Source organism: Arachis hypogaea, chromosome 19, assembly GCF_003086295.3.
Source record: "Arachis hypogaea cultivar Tifrunner chromosome 19, arahy.Tifrunner.gnm2.J5K5, whole genome shotgun sequence".
Classification (NCBI taxonomy): domain Eukaryota; kingdom Viridiplantae; phylum Streptophyta; class Magnoliopsida; order Fabales; family Fabaceae; genus Arachis; species Arachis hypogaea.
Window position 1 is genome coordinate 131,891,300 of NC_092054.1, and position 25,719 is coordinate 131,917,018.

At 31.8% G+C, this 25,719-nt stretch overlaps 1 pseudogene; it reads left to right on the forward strand.

Annotated features, from left to right (window-relative positions):
* Positions 1-11,788: 11,788 nt before the first annotated feature.
* LOC112779684 (uncharacterized) lies at positions 11,789-24,843 on the forward strand (annotated as a pseudogene).
* Positions 24,844-25,719: the final 876 nt, after the last annotated feature.

The following is a 25,719-nucleotide window of genomic DNA, read 5'->3' on the forward strand; positions in this document are numbered from 1 at the left end:
AGTTCCTTTTGAAAAATGGTTTAAACAATAAATGACTATATTAAAAGTAGCTTATAAATAAATTATTTTGTCTTTGGATTTTTAGTTCTAAAAATGTTTATTTTATAAAAATATGGTAAAAAGTAGTCGTATTAGGAAAGAAGTCATTTTTTTTTAACTTCTCTATAAGTTCCTAAATAGCTTCTTAGAAAATCGCAATTTAGTTTTGAAAATTGTACCAGACATTAATACTACTACTTTTCATAAGTCAAAAGCTAAGAAAGGTTACTTTTGAAGCTTCCCAAACGGGTCCTAAGTCTAATTGACTTTTCTCAATTTGTAAAGGTTGATGAATTGAATTTACTCTTTGTAATTATCATATTATGGTTAGTAATAAGGATAGTAATCCTTAACTTTCAACTCTTGCCAAAATCTTATAGAATATGAATTTACTTTCTTTTTCTAGGTAATTGCCTTAATTGCTCTTAGTTTAATTTTTTTTTATATTTATTATTGCATGCTTCTTTAATTTCTTACTATTTAAATTTTCGTTAGTTTCAATCAAATGTCTCGATTCTCTCAATCAATGATTGAGCACTCTTTTGTGATTCTTAGGGAGAATAATTCCGGATTAAACTCCCAGTTATTGTTTTGAATTTGTGATATTTTTATTAAATTTTGAGTTTTAATTGTCAGTTTATAACTCCAGCGAATCTTGAGTTTTTAAACTTGTAAAATTTTTTAATTAGTTCTTAACACTCATCAATAATACTATATCTACAAGTGTTTTTGGTGACCAAGTCCAACCAAGTTGGTACAAGCTCAACAAAAAAAAAACACACACATGTCCATCAAGTTCTTTGTCTCCATGCCTTTTAGGCAAATAAATTTTATTGCAGAGTACATAAATTATTAAAAAGTACATGAATTTTATTACAAAGCACATAAATTTTTACACATAATATCATAAATTTTGCACATAGCATATAACTTATGAATATACTACAAAAATTTTTCTGTGTTGTGTATCGAAATTTTTTGTGTTCAATATCTTTATTGAAGATATATAAAAATAAAAATAAAAAAAAAGACAAAAAAAAAGGATGAGGAAAAAAAAAAGACACAATAGTAAAAGAAGAAGAAGTGCGCAAAAAGAAAAGATAACAAAACAGGGGGTAGTAAAAGAAGAAAAGAAAGGAGCGACAACAATACTTATGCACGTACGTAAAAAAAGAGGTGCGACGACTTAGTTTAAAAAATATTTAGATGCCTAATTTTATTGATTTTTTTTTTTGCCAATATTTACAAGGTTTTACGTCATATCCTTCTAATAATTATGTTAATTTTTTCTTATATCTATATAAGCATTATTATATACAAAGTGTTTCATTTTCAGCTCATTAGAGCTGTTCTGACCTGATGACACCGAAGTATGGTTCGTTCCCCGGAAAAGATCGACGAACTTCTTGTGGTGGAGAGGGAAAGCACGGCCGTTGGAACCGAGGTGGTGAGTACCTGCAAAGGTTCTCCGACGCTCAAGTCAATAAGAGAGTATATGAATATGAGCTTTTTGGAAGAAAATTGATTACCTCTTTCATCTCTGCTGTCTGTCTTATATCTGCTTAATTGATTGTAGGTGATCGTTGTTATGTAACGTCCGAGCATTAATTCACATATCCGACGTTATAAGAAAAACATAATTGCTGTTTTAATCAGAATATTCGGTTATAACTGTAAATCATACGTTGCCGAGCTATAACTCGTAACCGACTTTTGCTTGCTTATATCACAGCCCCCAAGCTTGGCCTGATCTGAGGAGAACAGGTTGAGCTTATTATTGATTAACGAGTTATAGCTCGGTATCCTCAGCCCCCAGGTCAACGTGTCGCATCAGATTTCCAAGTTGGCATATGAGAAGTTTTGTTCGAAATAAATTCATATGTATTTAGTTTTATTGGTCATTGTGTTAATTTAATATTTTGTCTGGTTCAACTTTCAACGTTGATCTTGGACCGTTAAAGTATTTCTAGCATGTGTGGATGGGATTTATTTTTGGAACTGAAAAGTTTAATTAAACTAGTGCCTTAGTTTCAAGTTTTCATAAACACTTCGTTTAAGTTGGGTGCAGAAGGCAATGAGTAGAAGAGGTCAGTGCGTCTTCATCTTCTTCTTTTCTTTGTAATTTGTGTTTGTTGAACAATGAGTGAGAAAAAGAAAAAATCGTTTCCCTCAGTTGAAATTGTTGAAAAATATGATTGGGTTGACAATGATGTTCATATACGGGCTTCTCTGTTTTCTGATATTGAGAGTGTGAATCGGATAAATGCGAGTAGGGTAATGAGGACTGGGTTTCATGTACAGTTGCTACCATGCAGCCGGACGGACCGTGTCTTCCATCGACAAGATGGCTTTGAATATTTTTATGTTTATAGTTGCATGATTGAGGAACTAAGAATTAAACTTCCCTTTTCTGTTTTTGAGTGTAGCGTGATGAAACAATTGAATTGTGCTCCATCCCAAATACACCCGAATGGGTGGGCTTTTATCAGATGTTTTGAAGCTTTGATGGATTTTCTTGAAATTGAACCAGATTTAGAGTTATTTTTTTCTCTGTTTCAAGCAAAAGGGGTATGGAAGGGTTTATGGATTAATCTAAACAGCACCCCTGGATTTTCTATTTTTAAGCTTTATAAATCATCGTTCAAGGATTTCAAAGAAATGTTTTTAAAAGTTAAATCAGTGGATGAGGAGTTTCCATTTTACCTTGATGAAAATTTGGGGGAAAGATTCCCGCTTTACTGGTGTTGCCATCCGCAGCATATCCTCGGTCCCGACCTTATCAATAGTCGGAATGAGTGCATTATCTCTTTTTTGATTGAGATGGTTGATAAAGGGGGACTGATATCTGTTTCTGATCTGCTACCTTGGGAAGAAAATAAATCTGTTGTGTTAGAGTATTTTGGTGAGAAAATTTGAAACTTACCTTTTCTCATAACTATCTTTAGCTGTTTTACTGACTTCTATTCTTATGAATATTTCAGCTGGTAACTTCCCTGGAGTGACCGCCTCCAGTCTGAGATCCCGATTCAAGAGCAAAAATTTTGAGGGATCTTCATCAAATGCTGAGAAAGCTGATGGTGGGGCTGAGGTTGATCAGCCTCTGCCAAAAAAGAAAGGTATCGTTTTCAAAAAGAGAAAATCTGAGGCAGTTGTTGAAAATGAGGTGCGAACTGAAGAGGAAAGGTTGCAACTTGATGACCTGCCAAATTTTATCTTGAGGCAAGAGAGATTACATTCTTTTGATGAGGAAGAAGAGAATTCCTCGGTATGGAACAAGAAATTTCCTTATAGTGTTGTTTCGGATGAAATTGTTCAGTCTGAGGTAGATAGAAATCGGGTGGAAGAGGTTGGGGATCTAGGTGTTGACCAGTATCTTCAGGTAATGTGTTGTTGAAATATGTTATTGGTCGTGTGTTTTGTTTTGCTGTTCCTTCTAACTTGATTGTGGTTTTTTTTTTTTTTCAGGTGTTAGGATTTCGATTGGCCAGTATTGGCCGTAGTCAGGAGAAAAAACATAAGAAGGGGTTATCTGAGGCTTCGAAGATTGCTGTCTTGAAGGAGCAACTAGTACTCAGTGATACTAATGTCAAAGATTTGACGAAAAAGTTGTCTGAAATTGAGACTGATCTTAAAATTGAAAAGAAGTGTCATGAGAGAATTTCAGCACTGTTGAAAGAGAAAGAAAGTGATCTTTCGAGCACAAATGATCGGTTAACCGAGCTATCTACGAAGATGAAGAAATTTGAAGAAAATAAGCAAGGTGACATTCTGGATGCTTTTGCGGAAGGCTTCGAGCGGGCTGTCAATCAGGCGAAGTTCCTTGTTCCTGATGGAGACTTCGGTGCTATGGATCCTGCTAAGGTAATTCAAGGAGGTAAGCTCGTGGATGACGAGGAAGTTGCTGAGGAGGGAGATGACAACCTCGCCGACTGATTTGTTCAGGAGTTCGTCTTTTAGTTCTGTTAGGAGGGAACTTTTCTGTGTATTTTGCTGGATACAGTTTCATATCCTGATTTGTGTAGGTCAGTATTTTGATTATAGACTGGTAGATTAGGTTTTGCTGTTGCCTAATCGGTTTTTTGATATGGCCGTTTAAGGCTCAATGACTGAAATGATGACTATAATATTTGCGCATTCGTATGATAATGCGACTTACTGTTTTATTAGTGACTTCCCTTTATAGGAATATTGCATCTGAATAGTGGCAAGAAATATAAAAGAGAATGAATGTTTATTAATAATGATACCTGTACAAGTTTGTTCTCGAGTGAACTAGCCTCATTAAAACCCCCTATGAGCAAAAACCCTTTTTGGGAAAAAATTCTCAAGGTGGGAAAAAGAGTACTGGTATGCTGCTTATTGTTAACTGTAATATTGCTTCAAAGAGTTGATATTCCATGTGTTTGGAATTTGTGTGCCATCTAACTGTTCCAATTTGTACGCTCCTCGGCCTAATACCTCAACTACTTGGTACGGGCCGTCCCAGGATGCGGCGAGCTTTCCATGAGAAGGGGGTCGGCGAGCTTGCTCAGTTTTACGGAGTACTAAGTCTCCGGTGTGGAACGATCTTGGGACAACCTTCCTAGAATATCGTCGGCCCACTTGTTGTTGCAGGGCTTTGTGCCGAATTGCTGCTGTTTCCCTAATTTCTTCAATTAGGTCAAGCTCTTCTTGCCGAGCTTTTTCATGATCTTCGGCTAATGTTCGCATGGAGCCTTGAGACACTTCCATTGGAATCATTGCTTCGGATCCGTAGACTAGTCTGAACGGAGTTTCCTTGGTCGTGGAGTGGATTGTTGTGTTGTATGCCCATAAAACTTCAGGGATAAGCTCGGCCCACAGGCCTTTTGCGCTGTCAAGTTTTTTCTTCAATGCCTGAAGGATGATCTTATTTGCTGCCTCTGCCAAGCCGTTGGATTGCGGATGTTCCACAGATGAGAAGTGCTGCTTTATTTTTAAATTCTGTAAAAATTCTTTGAAAGTGCTATCAATAAACTGTCGACCATTATCGGTTACGATATGGCCTGGTATACCGAATCTACAAATTATATATTTCCAGACAAAACTTATCATTTGTGATGAGGTAATTTTTGCAAGTGGCTGTGCCTCAATCCATTTAGAAAAGTAATCTACTGCAACTACCAAAAATTTTACCTGCCTCGGAGCAGTGGGGAAGGGGCCGAGTATATCTATTCCCCACCGATTGAACGGCCAACTTACTGTTGAGTGATGGAGATGTTCGGCATGCATATTAATGATCGGTGAGTGCTTCTGACAGTTGTCGCAGGTTCTGACTTTATGCTTACTGTCCTCCCATATTGTCGGCCAATAAAATCCTGCTCGAAGAGCTTTCTGGGCCAAGCTCCGAGCTCCACAGTGTATGCCACAGATTCCTTCGTGGGCCTCGGCCAAGAGAAGCTCGGCTTCTGACCTGTCTAGGCATTTCAATAATGGTCGAGAATAACCTCGCCTATACAGAGTGTTATTTATCAAGGTGAAAAAAGAAGCTTGTCTTCTGAATTTACCTTTGTTTTCAATTTCCTCCGGAACAGAGCCGTTGCGGAGGTATTGAATGTAAGGTTGTTGCCAACTATCTTTACTTAAGGTGTTTAGAATTTTTGCTGACTCAATACTCGGTTTGTCTAAGGTTGATTGTAAAAGTGTGGCAGTGTGTGCTTGCGTTGTTGCTAATTTGGATAAGACATCTGCCCTATGGTTTTGTTCTCTAGGTATATGGGTGATTTCTATTTTAGAAAATTTGTTTAACAAGTTCCGAACAATATTCAAATACTTCAAAAGAATTGGATCTTTTGTTTGGAAACTTTGATTTACTTGTTGTACCACTAATAATGAATCACAGTAAACCTTCAAATAATCAACATGTAAATCAGTGGCTAACCTGAGCCCAGCTATGAGGGCTTCATATTTTGCTTGGTTATTGCTGGCTTTAAATGAAAATCTGAGAGAATGTTCGAGGATTATACCATCCGAGCTTTCTAACAATACTCCAGCTCCTGCCCCTTGAGGGTTTGAAGCTCCATCTACAAATAGCGTCCAGAGCCGACTTCTTTCCTCGGAAGAAGTGTCAGTAAACTCTGCGACAAAGTCGGCCAGGCATTGTGACTTAACAGATCCCCTAGGTTGAAATTGTATGTCGAACTCGGAGAGTTCAATAGACCATTTAGTCATTCGCCCTGCTAATTCAGGTTTAGAGAGTATCTGTCGAAGTGGATGCTCTGTTCGGACAATAATTGTATGACTCTGAAAATAAGGTCGGAGACGTCTTGCCGAGAATATCAGTGCCAGGACGAGCTTTTCAAGCTTCGGGTATCGCAGCTCCGCATTTTGTAATGTCTTGCTCACGAAATATACTGGCTGCTGGTCTTTGTTGCTTTCTGTAACAAGAGCAGAACTAATGGCGAACTCAGTGACAGACAAGTATAAGTATAATGGGTCGCCGAGCTTTGGTTTCTGCAAAACGGGTGGTTTGGAGAGGAAATGTTTGAAGCTTAAAAATGCTTCTTCACATTTTTCATCCCAGAAGAAGCTCTTCGTATTTTTCTTTAAACATTGGAAAAAGTTGAAAGATTTGAAGGCCAAGCAAGGCAAGAATCTTGACAATGCCGCTAATCTTCCTGTTAGCCGTTGAACATCTTTTGTCGTCTTTGGACTTTGCATATCGAGTATTGCTTGGCATTTCTCGGGGTTTGCCTCAATACCCCGACTTGTCAGGATGAATCCGAGGAATTTTCCGCCTTTGACACCGAAGGCGCACTTCTCGGGGTTCAGTCGCATGTTATATTTTCTGATTTGAGCAAATATTTCTTCCAGGTCGTGTATATGGGATTCGCCGACCTTTGTTTTGGCGACCATGTCGTCGACGTAAACCTCAATATTTCTGCCTATTTGCTGCTCAAAAACCCTGTTCATCAGTCTTTGGTACGTTGCCCCTGCATTCTTTAAACCGAAAGGCATAACATTAAAGCAGTAATTACCATATTCAGTTATAAAAGCCGTTTTTTCTTGGTCTGATGGATGCATAAGGATCTGATTATAACCCGAATATGCATCCATAAAACTTAAAGTGTCATACCCACAGGAGTTATCTACTAATGTATCTATGCAAGGTAAAGGATAGGCATCTTTTGGACATGCTTTATTTAAATCAGTAAAGTCGACGCACATGCGCCATTTACCATTATTCTTTTTTACCATGACGACGTTGGCCAACCATGTGGTGAATCTAATTTCGCGAATGAATTTCGCCTCAAGGAGCTTGTTAACTTCTGACATGGAGGCTGATCGTTTCTCGGCGCCGAGGTTTCTCTTTTTTTGGGAAATTGGTCGGGCTGCTGGACTGACAGCTAACTTGTGTGTGATTACTGACGGACTAATCCCCGGCATGTCTCCCGAAGTCCATGCGAATAGGTCAGCGTTCGCACATAAGAAATTGGTCATCGTTATCCTAGCGTCGTCGTCCATTGACGTTCCGATGTATGTGAACTTTGATGGATCGTCGGTTAAAGCGACTTTTTGAAGATCCTCATTAGGCATGGGACGTTCTTGAAAGTCGGCCCTTGGGTCTAATTCGGTCAAGATTGGCTGCTTGGATTGTATTGAATTGACCCGAGTTTCAGTGTTTCTTCTGATGGGTTTCAGACTTACGTTATAGCATTGCCGAGCTTCTTGCAAATCACCATGTATGGTTGCGACAACGTTATCCTGCACAGGGAACTTGACACAAAGGTGATAAGTAGAAACAATAGCAGCAAATCTATTTAAAAAAGGTCTCCCTAAGATAACGTTATAAGGGCTAAAACAGTCTACGATCAGGTACTGAATGTCCTGTGTTCTGGATAATGGCTGTTCGCCTAGTGTAGTCTGCAACCATGCAGACCCCATGACGGGCACTCGTTCTCCTGAGAATCCAACCAAGTCTCCTGAATATGGCTGCAAAATGTTAGTGCTCAATTTCATTTTTTGAAATGTTGCAAAAAAAAGTACATCAGCACTACTTCCTGGATCAAGCAATGCCTTCCGAACAATAAGGTCTCCCAATTGGATAGAGACGACTACAGGGTCGTCGTAGTTCGTATGTCGACCATCAGTAGGACGAAACGTCAGTTCGGGGAGCTCTGGGATCGGTGCCGAGTTATGGTCAGCGCCTTCGACCATTAACATAGCTCGGTACGTTCATTTTCTGGCCGAGTTGGTACTTCCTCCACCGGCATAGCCCCCTGAAATACAATTGATTACTCCCCGTGGTTGAGCTGGGGCCTTATCCCTTTCTTTTGATGATTGTCCTGTTGAGGGTTGCTCGGAGCCGGATGCCGTTCTCTTTTGAATGTGACCTGCAATAAATTTATCAAGATGGCCTTGTCGTGCCAACCGCTCTAGGAGATCTTTAGCAATGATACACTCATCAGTTGTATGACCATGCTTCTGATGAAAGGTGCAGTATTTAGATTTGTCGACGTTTCTGGGCTCGGGGTAATTGCCTGCCTTACGGGGGGGGGGGTTTAATCAACTTTGAGTTCAGAATTTCCTTAATGATATCATCCCTTTTGGTGTTGAACTGGGTATATGATTCGTAACGAGGTATTGGTTTGAAACCCTTCCTGGTATCCCGAGCTCTTTCGTCATCTTTAGCGACTGGTTTTTCTGACTTCCGTGCCTGGCGAAGCTCTTCAATATCAATCTGTCCCCTAGCTTTTTCGCGGAATTCGGCAAGAGTTTTCGGTTTAGCTACCGTGATGGTTTCTTGGAATTTCCCTGGACGAAGACCACTTTTAATAGCATGGAGGTGCACCTCGGGATGGAGGTCCGGAATACTCATGGCGACCTTAGTGAATCGAGTTATGTAGTCCTTCAGACTTTCCTGTGGACCCTGTTTGATGGTTGTTAAGTAGTCAGAATCATGAAGATATATTGCCGAGGCTGCAAAATGGTCCTCAAACTGCTTGGCTAACTCCTGAAAACGTGAAATAGAATCTGCAGGCAAGGAACAAAACCAGTCAAGTGCAGGACCATCTAAAAAAGAAGGAAAACATCGACATAAAATAGGATCAGAGGCACCGTTAACGATCATGATTGATCGGAATTTTTTAACATGTTGTTTTGGGTCTCCCAGCCCGTTATATGGGGTTAGTGTGGTCGGTAGAGTGAACTGTCTGGGTAGCTGGAAGTTCATTATCTCAGCTGTGAACGGTCCTACAGAGTTATCTGGGTTTTCTGCCTCATCTTCAGGTTGGGCTTCTTCATTCTGTTGTTCCTCGTCATCCCTATGTTGCGGGGTATCCGAGACATGAGTTGGTATCGATTGCCGTTCATCATTCCCGTGTTGTTCATGGTTATTATTGTTATGCTCCAGACGAGCATGTTCCAGTTGCGCGATTTGATTTTGCATACGCTGATTGTCCTCCGCCATTCGTTGGTTAGCTTGTTGAAGCTCGGTGACCATCCTTAGAAGCTCGGATGAGGTTGGGGGAGGAACATCAGCCATAAGGAATTTGGTACTTACACCGAACAATATTTCAAATCGGCCCTCCTTCTAGCGCCAAATGTTCTGACCTGATGACACCGAAGTATGGTTCGTTCCCCGGAAAAGATCGACGAACTTCTTGTGGTGGAGAGGGAAAGCACGGCCGTTGGAACCGAGGTGGTGAGTACCTGCAAAGGTTCTCCGACGCTCAAGTCAATAAGAGAGTATATGAATATGAGCTTTTTGGAAGAAAATTGATTACCTCTTTCATCTCTGCTGTCTATCTTATATCTGCTTAATTGATTGTAGGTGATCGTTGTTATGTAACGTCCGAGCATTAATTCACATATCCGACGTTATAAGAAAAACATAATTGCTGATTTAATCAGAATATTCGGTTATAACTGTAAATCATACGTTGCCGAGCTATAACTCGTAACCGACTTTTGCTTGCTTATATCAAGAGCATATTCTAGAATTAGTGTCCTTTGTCTCTGTTTTTTCCTCTATTTTACTATCTTGTACAATATGTATTGTTTATTTGCTTTTCATCGACATTGATCCATTAAGGTAGCAACTAAAACTTCGTTATTTTTTTAGTATTATGAATCTACAAATAATTTTTATTCCTTTAATTATTTCTAATAACAATTTGATCTTTATAATTTGGTATTGCAGTGCAATTGTCTTTTAATTTCTCGTAGTCATTTACAATGCATTATATTCATGAGTTAAGATCCATCTCGGGTAACAACACATCTAGGACAACGAAGATACAATTGACATAATTCACAAAATGTTTATACATGGTTTGTATATATAATTGTATATGATATATTTTGCTTTTCATTTATTAAAATAATTTCCATAGTTAGCTAATTATTTGTTATTATTTTCAATAATATCATTGTTATTTTACTAATCAATGTTTCTTAAATTTTTAAATGATCGCTACAGTTTACCAGATATTTAAAATACATAAATCCCAAATTTTATTGTGATTTATATTTTATTTATTAAAAATAAATTAGTCAATGCAATTTATTAATAATAAAATAGGATATTTGTGTAAATAATGTTAGGGGAAACACATTATTAACTATTTTTTACAGTTTAAATAAATAAGAAACTCTTATTATTATTATTATTATTATTATATATAGGTTCTGTCCTTGAGTGAGCGTCCAACGTGTTTGCATTAATTATTCTACAACTATTTATTTTCTATAAGTTTGACAAAATTTAATGAATAAATAATTAAGCATTTTGTCTGCATTAGAGCAATTCCAATGCTAAGAAATAGAGTTCCTCTTCTGACATATGGAGACTCAATTACCATTGGAGTGAAAAGGAAAAGAGGACTCTTCACGGGGATCAAAGTTGAGAGTCTCTCTAAACAGGGACTTGCAACAACCAATAAAATCATGCCATGTGATAAGTTAATAAAAAAAATAATAAATATATTAAATATATATATTAAATACTTATATATCTATTTAATTAATTATTTATATTAATTATTTAATAATTAGTTATATTAAATTATAATTAATATAAAAAATTATGTTAAATTAATATTAAATATTATTTATATTGTTATATTAAATCATAATTAATTAAATTTATTTTACATAAAAAATAAATTTAATTTTTATATATTATAAAATAATTTTTAGTTGGATTATTTATTTTTATTTATAAAATTTAAAATACTAATCAAATTTAAGTTATTTATTTTAATATTTTATAATATTGAATTATTTTGAATTTATAAATTTAAGTAATATTATTATAAAAAAATAATAATTATATTAATTTTAATTACTTTAATTAATTAATTAAGTGGGACCATAATAGGAATTAAAGTTAGTTCCTTCTAATGGAGAAGAGAGAGATTCTTTGAGTTTCTATTTATTGGTTATGAAGCAAAATCTGATATGGAGTTACTTTTTATGACAGGTGGACCATAAATAGGGACTGAAATGAGTTTCCTACCGGAGATGGTGTTAAGAATCTTGCTTGCAACTTGTAGTTCTACTTGCCTAACAAATTAAATAAAGCATTTATTAATCTCTGCACTCAATTTCTATGTGGACATACAATTGATTGAGTGGTTCCACGTATAGAATTGAGTAAATCCCCCAATATAGAGTAGTAGGGATAGGAATAGGACTAGGGATACCGTGGTTGCATATACAAAATGCTCCACTATAAATATAGGGCGTTCATGCAAGTTTTTTCATAAAATAATTTGGGTGTTCTCTTTATTTCATAGAAGATTAATAGTTTTATAATACAGTATATTATTAAGGAGAAAGAAAAAGAAGAAGATGAGAGTGGCAGTGGTGGGTGGTGGAATAAGTGGATTGGTTTCAGCGTATGTATTGGCCAAAGAAGGAGTGAATGTGACTCTTTATGAGAAAGAAGATTATTTGGGAGGCCATGCCAAAACTGTGAATGTTGATGGTATTGATTTGGACCTTGGTTTCATGGTTTTCAACCGGGTAAGTACTCTCAATTTTCATTGCCTCTCCGGTTTTAGCTGTTAGCTACTGCTATATTGCCATCCCATGAAGATTAAAATGTATAGATGTATTTACGAGTCAAAATCAATGTGCCAATAAATGTATAGATGTATTTACGGTTGATTTTGTGCTTCTAGAATTTGTACTTATTCTTTAAATTATTGACTTTGTTCTTGTACTACTGTTATGTAGGACATTCTGTTAATTATTTAACTTTGACCTCATGATGGGACTACATTGAAACTAAATAAAATTTTTCTGGATTCAAATAGAACAATTAAAACCTTAAGAACCAAAATACGATTACGCCCAAATATAAGAAATCAATTTAATATTTACCCATTAATTATACTATTAGTATATGAGTAAATGTTATATTATTATTTAAAGATTGATTAGATTATATATAAACTAATGTTAAATTTAAATTATTTATATGAAAAATAGTTTACAGAATGTTTATTTAATAATTTATATATAATTTCATATAATTTATTCAACTAAAATGTAATATATATTAAAATATAGTAGTTTATTAGTTTACAAATTTAAATTCATTTATTTTAAAAAAACATAGACCTTTTAATTATATTAGAGTTATATAAAATTATATCTTCACTTGTTGTTTTTATTTAATATAAATTAAAATATAATTTATTAGTTTAAAAATTTGAATTTATTTATTTTTAAAAATACACATAAGCTTTTTATATTAAAGTTGTACAAAATTACATATTTATTTATTGTTTTTATTTTTACATTTATTTTAGTTGTCATATTTTGTCTTCACATATGGTGTTCTTTACCTTATAAATAATTAAAAAAATTAAAAAATAAATAAGAATGAAAAAAACCAAAAATATAATATAAAATTAATTTGTAATTTTATAATCATTATATATTTGAAAATATACCTAGTAAAAAGATGTGTCAAATTTGAACTTACTTTGATTTAAAAAAATAAATGAAAATAAAAAATACTAAAAGTATAATATAAAATTATGAATAAATTTTATAATCATGATATATTTGAATGTATTTAGTAAGAAAAATGTGCTAAATTTAAACTTACTTGAAAGAGTAAGATAGATATACTATTGACATGTATAAATTATAGAATTTTAATATTTGTAACTGAAATTTTTATAATTATTATTATTACACTTTTAATATATATTTATTGTATTAATTTAGTATTTTATGTTTTAATGAATAATAATAAATAAGTATTTTTTTATTTTATTTTTTCAAATTTTATTAAAAAATAATTGGTTGATTTTTAAGTTTTGTCAAATTATTAAAGTTACTGATGTGGCATTATTAGAAGAGAAATACATTATTTAAATTTATTGTATAAGTTGGCATCTAACTTTTATATAATAAGAATCCATGTTAATAGGTTTTTATTGTAGATGTATTTAAAAGAAAAAAGATATTCTTAAAATATTTAAATGTGTATTAAATAAACCATACGAACTTCTTACAAATTTAGTCCAAGAATATAAATAATGTAAGTAAAATAATTACAAAGCTTTCAAATTTCAAATGTAAAGTTTCAGAAGATATTGTAATTAAGCTTTCGCAGGATCATTTTGTAATTGATAAATTGGTTTCCAAATCAATGTAATTTAATGTTATATTACATAGTGAGTGAATTATGTGGATTAGCAATCAATTTTATTTTTACAATGGAGGCCCGAAGGCCAAGGAAAAGAAAACTAATAAAATTAATTAAAATTAATTAAAACTAATTTAATAAAAATTAATAAATAAAAATTTAATCATAATTCAAATACAAATAAAAAATAATTAAATTATAACACAATTTTTTTACGTTCTTCTTTTTAAAGTTTAAACTCTCAACGCTAATGTCACAAAAAAAAAAAAAAAAACTCTCAACGCTAATAGAATCGTCTATCAAAATATCCGTTTTCAAATTAATGCAAAGAATAAAAAGATAATAGTTTCAACTTGATTTTTCAATAACAAAAATTTTACGTTTATAATACAACACAACACAAATATAAAAACAAAGTTTTACATAAAAAACAAAACAACCATCTTTATTTAAAAAAAAGTTAAGTCACATATCTTAGAGGATATAAATAGGAGTGCAAAATAAAATAAAAAATAAATTATTAAAATAATACTTAAAAATTTGTATCACTGACAAAACAAATTCTAAAAAATACTGATGATAAATAAGATTCAAAAAGATTTAAAGATACGATAAAAGAACTAAATATTAAATATATAATTTAAAAAATAACTTTAAAGATCAAATTTTGATGTAAATTTTTGCAAACATTCTTAGAAAAATAAAATATTTTCATCCTTAAGATTTGATATTTTTTTATCAAATAAATTTTTAAAAAAAATTTTTTATTATAAATAACCATATTTTTTTGAAAAATAAAAAAAAATCTAGAAATTAAATTTTGTTCTAAATTTTTCTGTACACTTTTTAAATATTTATTCAAATATAGTCATAAAAAATTTAGATTTAATAGATAAGTATTTGTTAAATATAAAAATATTTTTTTATTTACAAAAATTATAATATTTATTGATTTATTTTTCTCATATTTTCAAATTATTCAAGAACTATTTTATCGATAATATTTTTTAGGAATTTTTTTATTAACAGTTTAATTTTTTGGATAATAAATTGATAGTTAATCCTAAAATAAATAAAACTAGAGAATATATATACCTTGAAATACTCAAAATCTTAGTCTAATCAGTTCTTTTTTTAAATTTGGGGGGTTAAACAAGTTTAATCTGTTTTAACACGTTAGTTTTTGCCATCTTATCAAATAAGCCGATGTAACAGAATGATAAAAAGTAGGATGGTAAGTTTGTAACAAGAAATTATTTTGGTCTCTGCTTTTATAAATTTTAATAAAAAAAAAGATAAAAAATTTGGTTCACCTTGTATGTGTAAATACACAAAATATATATCATATGATATAAAGTTGTAAGGTAGTTATATAATCAAATCATGAATCATTATATGAATCGTTTGACGAATTTTTTTTTAATTAAAAAGTTTAATACAGTAAAGTGTAGTAATTAAAGTATATAAAGTACATAAAGTTATTAGTCAAATAAATACAAATTAATTTAAAATCATCTTTGACATTGTCATCAACTAAGGATCAAAATCAGTCTACTTTTTGTAGCTCTTAATAGACCTGTTAATAGACACCTATTTAATTTCTAAGTTCTTGAAAATTTTGTTATTCTTTTTTAACCACGCATTCTAAATGATAGTAAAAAAAAACCAATCAACTACCTATTATATTATTCTTCTTTTCTTACAGGTATTCTTGTCCAACTCTCAAAGTGTTGTTTGATTGTTCCTAGAACTGGCCATAGTTTATTATAGGCATCCAACTAAGTACACCACACATGCCAAGTAAACTCACACCCCGAAAACAAGTGAAAAATATTCTCAGTATGTTTTTTACGTAAAACACAAAGATTATCACTTTGATCAATAATACCAAATCTCCTCAATCTATCCTTAATATTAACACTTCCAACTAACATAAATCAGGTGAATAACTCAACTCTTGGTGGCAAAATAGAATTAGTGAAACTATAACTTGTAATATCTTCCGGAAGTGTTTCCCCCTGCAATACCTGCACAAATGAATTAGTAGAATAAACGTCTGACCTATCAAACTTTCATACTATCCCATCTTCTCTATCATTTGTTGGTCTCACAGATTGTATAATCCCATAAAGTTGGTTAACTAATTGTAACTCATTGAAATAAAGTTCTTCTCCAATGAAAATTTTAAATCCACTCAAACTCATTCTAGAACCCACAATTCTCTATGACAATTTGACTTGATTTGAAACTAAAAAAAAACTTGGAAAAATGTCCTTCAGCATACCATATAGTAATCAGTTATCCTCCCAGAATTAAATTTTTCGTCTATCTCCTATCTCTAACAACAACCCACTAACTATCTTATCTCTTACCTGTTGTTCTTTTATCTACAACTGACAAATATTTCTTCATAAACATCCTATTTTAGGTATAAACGGATAAGACAGTAAAATATTAAGATTTAAATCATTACAAAAATACATCAATTTCTTTTATAATAGCCATTCTTAGCTTCCTTTGAATGATAAATTTAGTATCGTTTCAAATGAAATAGTACAGTGGAGAAGCATACTTAAAAAATAGGCAAAAAGCATATCGCAACTTGCAAAAATCGTTAAAGAAATAATAAGTAACCAGAGAATAGAGAAACATAGCTAAAACAAAACAGTGAATATATTAGATGAAACTAAAACAGATTAAAATGCATCACTTTGAACTAAGGCATAATAAAGAGAGAAAATTTAACGCTAACTCTTTGTTCTAAGGTGAATTTAAAATGTAACAAACTAACAATTTGAACTAACAATTTTTTTCTTCAAATAATTCTGAAACTTATAAATTCCTTTGTTAAGTATCCAAACAAAATAATGTGTATAGTAAAGTAATTTAAATTCCCTCTAAAATTGTATTACCTATTTTAAAGTCAATATTTTGAAAGAAAAAAAAAAACACAAAAAAAAAACCATGATGAGCATGATGAATTATTGGAAATAAATGACGATACGAATGTTGATCTTGAATCGAGCGAAACAAATAATTTTTTACGTTTTCTTATTTAAGCATTTCTTGTTTTTGTTTGGAGACTAATTTGACTCGAATAATATAGTTAGATACAGATCCAAAAAATTATAAAGAGCCAAAAAATATACATAATATATAAAAAATAAAGATAAATACAAATAAAACTATAAGAGTTAAAATATGTGTCATTTATTTATAGAAGAGATAGACAAAATAGTATATTATGTTCTTTTACATTTCTAAATTCAATAACAGAATTTGTATCAAATTTTGTATAAAAAAAAATTGTTTTCAACCTTATTTGTTAGACCTAAAACTCATTGACATAAAAATTAATAAATTAAGTTGATATGAATATGAGTTCATGAATTGTTTATTATTTATTTTCTTTGGACCTTTTATATATTGATGAATTTTACTATATCCTCTCTAAAGTAACATATAAGTTACCATCTCTGATGTGTCACTTTTTAATTGTTTATTATCTTAATTATAATTGGACCATTTTATAATTAAAAAATTATTTAAAGAGGTAATTGTATAATATTTTAAAATATTAAAATTGAATCTTGCCATTTTTCCCCCAAATCATTCTTTCAGAAAAGGTATCTTAACTTTCTCTAATTGCATTTACTCCTCTCCACTCCTTCGTCGTCGTCGTTGTGCCTCCCAAGCATCACCATCTCATTGGGTGTCCTATTTTCTCCCTCTGTCAGGCTGTTACAGTCTTCCAAAGATATTAACTCTCATGAGATTAAAGTAACTTAGATTAAAATAAACACCCAATTAAAATATAACACATCAAAGAGAGTAACTTACATATTATTTTAGAGAGGGTAGGGTAACATTCACCATTTACGTGAGATATTATGTATATTATGTATATATGCTCTAATTTTGTTATAAAATTGTTGCATTGGGAGCATGTATCCATCTCTAAGACTACGTTTGATTATGAAAACAAGATAAAATAAGACACAGAGAATAAGACACAAAAAATATAGATACAAAAATTAGTATTCTTTTATTTTGTTTGATGATAAATTAAAATAAATTATGAAAGTCTAATTTATCTTATTTTTCTATTCAAAAAATTTGAGAAGAAAAATAAAATAATAAAAATTATAATTATAAAAAATTAATAAGAATAATGAAAGAAAAAATAAAAAATAAATTATGTCTTTTGTTAGTGTTTTTGTATCCTTCCTATCATGATGAATACAAATATACTAATTTAGTATCCCTGGATACAATATCTCTATTTATGTCTCATCTACTAACATGATTTTATATCTCTATATTCCTATTTCAGTGTCCTGTGCTTATAAACAAACGCAGCCTAACAGTGGTTGAAAAATGTTTCTGCTTCTTAAATTTTGGTTACTAATGAATTTTTCTAACTTGAAAGTACTATTAAAAATTGTATCACTTCTCATTAAATAGGTAACTTATCCTAACATGATGGAGTTCTTTGAGAGTCTTGGAGTTGACATGGAATTATCTGATATGTCATTCGCCATTAGCCTTGATAATGGCCACGACTGTGAATGGAGCAGCAGAAACGGTTTGTTTGGCTTGTTTGCACAAAAGAAAAATGTGATCAACCCTCACTTTTGGCAAATGCTTAGGGAAATTATGAAGTTCAAAGACGATGTTACAAGGCAAGTAGTATTATATGAGGATAGCAATGACTATATGACACTCATTTATTGCGCGCTGAGCTACTAAAAATATGATTGCTCGAGTAGGCTAGCAGGTTCACCCAGTGGGGACAAGTTAGCTCCTTTTGGCCCGTCTTTTTTTTAAAAGAAATATATAAATATAAACACTAGATACTAGACTTTTAAACTTTAGTATGAAAATGTATGAATGTTTAAATAAAATTGTTTGGAACTTTTTTCTTAAGCAACTCTTTTATTTGAACAGATATTAAAAAAAATTAAAAAGTAAAGTATGGGTCAACTCATTTAGCTTGTCAACTTGGACAAGTCGATTTTACTTGATGAAAAAGCATTGTCTACTTTAGCTTTCTTTGTCACTTTCGTGCAAAATTTTAATTAATTTTGAACTCAACTGCAAAATATTGAAAACTGACAAGAGTAGTGCTAATTTGCTAGTTCATGGGTGATTATATCCTAATAAATTGAGTTTGTTGTCTCATTTTCCAATTAAAAATGCAGCTATCTTGATATGCTTGACAACAACAATTCAGATATGGACCGCAATGAGACCTTGGACCAATTCATAACGTCAAGGGGTTATTCTAAATTATTTGTGAAAGCATATCTTGTGAGTAGTTCATTTGCATCTTATTAGATTGTTTTAATTTTTATAAACATTACTTTTGTTAGTGATATAATTAGTGTATGCTTCTTAATATGTTATAACATGAAATTAATGAATGTAGGTTCCAATTTGTGGTTCTATATGGCCCTGCTCTTCTGAAGGAGTTATGAGCTTTTCTGCCTTTTCTGTTTTCTCCTTTTTTAGAAATCATCATCATCTTCAGGTAATAAGGAGATAAAATCTATCTCAAATTTATACAGTGATGAATAATCTAATTTGAATAAAACAAAGGACTGCTTCTTGATTCACTTGGTCCTCTTTTTCTCCTTGTAGCTCTTTGGAAGACCACAATGGCTAACTGTTAAAGGGCGCTCGCACACTTATGTTAAGAAGGTACCATATAGTGATTAATTTTTAATGCTAAGCTTGATGATAGCATTTCCTAAAGGTATGGCCATTCACCTCTTTTGGCCATGCATTTGAAGCGTAGTAAGAAAAAGTGTGGCCAAATCTATAATTAATTGTCACCTTCATAAAGGCATTGCCGTTGACTTTTCAGCCACGCTTTTGAAGTGTAACAAAAAAAGCGTGGCTAAATCACTAATCAATCGCCACCCTTATAAAGGCGTGGCCATTGGCCCCTTTTGGCCACGCTTTTAAAGAGTGGCAAGAAAAAAAGTATAGCGACAAACTTTTTTTTTCTTGTAGTGGCTTATATGAGATATCTTTTAGTTTAAGCTGTAAATCAAGATTTTGACATTAATTATTTGTTATAATAACTAGGTCAAAGAAGAACTTGTTAGAAAAGGTGGCCAAGCAATAGTTAATTGTGAGGTGGAACTGGTTTTAGCATCGAAAAAAGGTGATTCATGTGTCTATTCCCATGTTGTACTCATTGACCTTCGGACATTCACGTTTCCTTCTTTAATTTCTTTTTCAAACATTGAGTGTGATTGTATGATTTTGATTAAGCAACAATCTTAGAAATTGTGCTGCAGGATGTATTGTGCATTGCAAAGATGGGTCCAAAGAAATGCATGATTGCTGCATAGTCGCGACACATGCACTTGACACTTTGAGATTATTAGGAGAGGAAGCAACATATGATGAACGAAGAATTCTTGGTGCTTTTCAATATGCATATAGGTATGGTTTATCTTAACATTTCTAACTCTTTTCTTCGCTGTTATCCACCCACAAAACAGGATAATGTAGCTTGTAGTAGTTACTAGTTACATTTAAAGTAATAAATTTCATCAAATGATATGACAATGATGATTATCATGATATTTTCTCTTATGACAATGTTGAAAATGAAGTTTTATCATAGTTAAACCTTTTATGCTTATGGTTTCCATGTTTGTGAAGAGAATAGTACTTAAAAAACATTTTATAGTGAAAAGATTTATGTTCAAATAATTAAGTCAACCTTTATAATAATGGTTTGATCTTTGCTGGCAGTGATATTTTTCTTCACCATGACAAAAAATTAATGCCTCGAAACCCATCTGCATGGAGTGCATGGAATTTTCTTGGATGTAACAACAACAAAGTTTGTGTGACATACTGGCTTAACATTCTTCAAGTTAGTAATAATTCATATAACGCATTTGTCCATAACTGAAACCTTTAGAAAGAAACTTAGACTCAAGTGAACTACAAATAAAACTTGTTAATTGATCTTATATTTTGATTTGCAGAATCTTGGTGAAACAAGATTACCTTTTCTTGTAACTCTAAATCCAAACCATACACCAAAAAATACTCTTCTTAAGTGGTCAACTGGACATCCAATTCCATCAGTTACTGCATTCAAAGCTTCACAAGAGCTTGAAAAAATTCAAGGAAAAAGAGGAATTTGGTTTTGCGGTGCCTACCAAGGTACTTTCTGGACCTAGCTAGTTTTTTCTATTTAATTAAGAGTTAAACACTAGTTAAATTATTAAATATTAAAATAAAGTTCTAGATAGATTAATTACTTATGTATATCTAATGACATCTTCTTTTTCAAGAACAAAAGCTTTACTATGTTGAGACATCTTGACCGACATTCAATATACTTGTAACTTAAGCAAATATTTATGCTTTTTAGGTTGTGGATATCATGAAGATGGATTAAAGGTAGTAAAAGAAAACTTATTATAAAATTAAAGAGGCTCAAATTTACTATGAATCAGTTTTTTGTTCAAATGACAAATTGAAAAGGAATGAAGAAACTAAACTATAAGAAGAACATTTTTAGGCTGGCATGATTGCTGCATATAACGTTCTTGGAAGATGTTGTTCCCTCCGAAAGAACCCCAAACACATGGTACCTTCTTGGAAGGAACTTAGTGCACGCCTTTTTGTGACGAGATTCTTAAGTTCCTATATCACCACTGGTAGTTTAACGTAAGTTTACTTTTATTAGTGTGTAGACATTTATTTCATATCATAAATTTGAGCCTAATTTACACTTATAATATTACCAAAATAATAATTTCTTGAAACAATCATTCTATCCATATGATTATAGCATTGTTATTCTAGTTCTTGAGTCACTTATACATCATGTTTTGAGGAGTTTACAGTTTATTGGAGGAGGGGGGAACAATGTTTTCCTTTGAAGGAATCAATAAAAAGTGCTCTTTGAAGTGTGTTATGAGAATTCACAGTCCCCAATTTTATTCGAAGGTGTGTGCTTTTGATATATGTATGAAAGGAAGTTATGGATTTTCATTTACAATTGTTGTTATGAAACTAAAACAAGTACCATTTTTTATGTGTTTGTCAGGTTATGACACAAGCTGATTTAGGCCTTGCAGATGCGTATATTAATGGAGACTTTTCCCTTGTTGATAAAGATGAAGGTCTTTTGAATCTTTTTCTGGTATGAATCTTTTCACACACAAATGTCACATACGGTATTTTAGTCTTTACTTTCATGTACTTTATACTTTTTCTACAGGTTTTCATAGCAAATAGAAATTCAAATGATTCAAGCTCAAAATTGAAGAAGAATAGGTAAGTTGTTGATTATGATGTATTAAAGTATTGAAATTTTATTTGTTCATTCTCAACCTTCTTTTTCACAATTTCATTGTTTTCAGGGGTTGGTGGACACCATTTTTCTTTACAGCGGGTTTAGCATCTGCAAATTTCTTCATTAAGCATTACTTTAGGAAAAATACTATCACACAATCTCGTCGCAACATCTCTAATCACTGACTTGGTATAAGATCAATAACTATCAAAGTTAAAAATTTCAATAATTTTTATTCTAATGAAGCAGCTACAAGTACATGTCATTTATCAATATATAAGTTGTATGGACATTTAACAAGTCATGCAGACTCAAAAATAAAAAATACGTCAAATGAGATATTCTTTACCTAAATAGATAATTCGTAATTGAAATTTCGGTTTTCGCCAAAATATATGCATTAGTAGGAGTTTTGCTACATGCATGAACAACCTTGGTTCTATCTCCCCACATTTTGGATTTTTCTTATACTTTCTTTAATTAGAATAGAATAAACTCAATGCATAAGTTATATTTTGTATACTATGAAGCTAGTTTATTAATTAATTATTTTTTATTTGTTTGATTATGCTTTTTTAGATATCTCAAGTGTTTGTGCTATTAATCTTCAATATCATTAGTTTACAATTTTTAATTGGTTTGTTTCTAGAGCAATGAACTCTTTGCACTATTCATGGATGAAACAATGACATATTCATGCGCAGTGTTCAAGGCAAGGCGACATCCTTACGATACTTGAGTCCAAATTGCTTGTAAATGATATTACATTTACCTTTCTTTAATTTGTCCATAATTTCGTATGAATATCTGATATAGAATAAAGAGGAAGATTTGAAAGATGCACAAATGAGAAAAATTTCTCTTCTCATTGAAAAAGTGAGTGCCTTATTAGAATGTTAATTTTATCAATGTATTTTAGTGGATAGATTGTAAAGGGCCTAACATGAGTTTTCTTTAAAAAAATGAAGGCTAGAATAGACCAAACACATGAAATTCTTGATATCGGATGCGGATGGGGAAGTTTAGCCATTGAAGTCGTCAAACAAACTGGTTGCAAATGCACTGGCATCACTTTGTCCATAGAGCAAATGAGACTTGCAGAAAAAAGAGTTAGAGATGCTAGACTTCAGGTATACGACAAGCTAATTGATTTTATCAATTTATTAACAGACAGTCTAATACAAAAACATGTTAAACTTAATATACAATCCAAATGAAATATGTCCATGATAGACATTAAACCTCCATATTTAGTTCTTTCATTTTACAATAAAAAATCATTGAAAGAGTATGGTTCATGCTAAATGTTGTGATTCATTGCTTTAGGATCATATCAAAATTCTTCTGTGCGATTATCGCCAACTACCGAAGACACTCAAATATGATAGGATTATATCTGTGTGAGCAAATTTTCAATTTAACTCTTCATAATAAATATATAAAATAGCAATATCTTTCAATATATTGCATAACATATAAAATGGTATTCAGTGGAATGATAGAAGCAGTTGGTCATGAATACATGAAAGAGTTCTTCAGTTGTTGTGAATCACTATTGGCAGAGGATGGACTTTTAGTTCTCGAGGTATAATTTTTTGGCAGTGCTTAAATTATAAAAATTTCTAGAGTATATGCAAGGTTGTAAATGCATGTTATTATCCCAAAAAAGAGTTACTACTCCAATAAAATTTGCTACTTAAATTGATGATAACGTTTGAGGATGGTTATCTTATTACATAGTTCATATCAATCCCGGACCAACGTTACGATGAGTGTAGGCGCAGTTCCGATTTCTTAAAGGAATATATTTTTCAGGAGGGATGTCTTCCCTCTCTAAGTAGCATAACATCAGCCATGACAACTGCATCAAGACTATGGTACAATTTACTTGTTACTGTTGGCTTCAAGAATCATGAACATCTCTTCATTCTTCTCCTTTTTTTTATTAACATTTTGAAATTCAGTGTAGAGCACACTGAGAATTTCGGAATTCATTACTACCAAACATTAAGGTGGTGGAAAAAAAACTTCCTTAAAAATAAAAGGTACATCATTAATTTTATTAAAAATACTTTAATTAATGCATTACCTATTGCAATGATTCCTTGTTTTATTAATACTTATGCTAAAAAATCTATTTCAAAATTGTGTATTTTCAGTGAAATCTTGGCTCTTGGGTTCGATGAAAAGTTCATTAGGACATGGGAATATTATTTTGATTTTTCTAGTGCAGGTTTTAAATCACGAACACTTGGGAATTATCAGGTATAAAACCAAGTTATATGATCCTATATATCGTATCCAAACTTTTTATTTGGACAATATAGTTTAATTTCGTTACTCAAAGGTATAAAGCTGTGAATAAATATTAAAACTTTTAACTTAAAACTCTATTTTGTTAGGTCTCCTTACTTATCCCTATAAGGAGTAACATTAATCAAAATTTGAATATGTTGATTAGAGTTAGAGATGTATCAAGTAAATTCAATTAGTTTTCATTTATATGTATCATACATGCGTAGATGGTTTTTTCAAGGCCTGGCAACACCACTACATTGAAGGATCCATACAAAAGTTGGCCCTCAGCATGCTGAGAACAAGAAGCCATGACACATAATAATATCATATTACATTGCTAGCTTCTTTATTGACAAATGACAAAAAGATAGACCAGTGATTAATCTTGTAAGTTGGCCCTCAGAATGCTGAGAACAAGAAGCCATGACACATAATAATATCATATTACATTGCTAGCTTCTTTATTGACAAATGACAAAAAGATAGATCGGTGATTAATCTTGTACGTTCTTTGTTGCATGCTGTTTTGCACTTCATATATATTATCAAAAATAAAGATGTGATTATTATATTAAGACCTTTCTTCATAGCTTTTGGTATTATACAGTGACAAATTAAAATGTGAAAGAAAATATATTGTTAGATAATTACACAATATCATGATCATGTGTTCCTTAGCAAACTATTGGTACTTCATGGTATATTTGTACACAAAAATTCTGCATATTGTACTTTACGAAAAACTCCTATGCATGCTCGTGCCAAGTATATGTTTCTTCCATTCTTTTCTTCTTTTCTTTCTTTTTTTCCTCCTTTATAATACTTTTTTTTTCTCTCATTCTCCATAATTTCTTCTTATTTTTTCATGATTTCAAAATTTCAATATTTTTTCTTAGGGTAAAGTATATTTTTTGTCCTTGAAGTTTGACAAAAGTTTCAAAAATACCCCTAAGTTTTATTTTGTTTCAATTTTGTCCCAGAAGTTTTCGATTTTCATTAAATATACATTCGACGACTAAATTTTCAAAAAATTTAAGACCGATCTAACAATAATGCATGAAAATTATGCTTGATTTGCTTGTGTTGAGGGTTGTTCTTATGAATTATTGTTGAATTGGTCTTAAATTCTTTGAAAAATTAGCCGTCAGGGGCATATTTGATGCAAATCAAAAAATTTTGGGACAAAATTAAAACAAAATAAAACTTAGGGGTATTTTTGAAATTTTGGTCAAATTTCAGGGACAAAAAATATACTTTATCCTTTTTTTATGTATTCCGTTGAATTTATTTATATATTTGTAACGTATTTGTAATTTTATCAAATATATTATTCATATTTTTTCTTTTCTTTGAGACATAACTGATGACTGGAAATTCACACAACACAAATTCCTTCGGCAAGTTTACCGAATCGTCAAGTAATAACTCA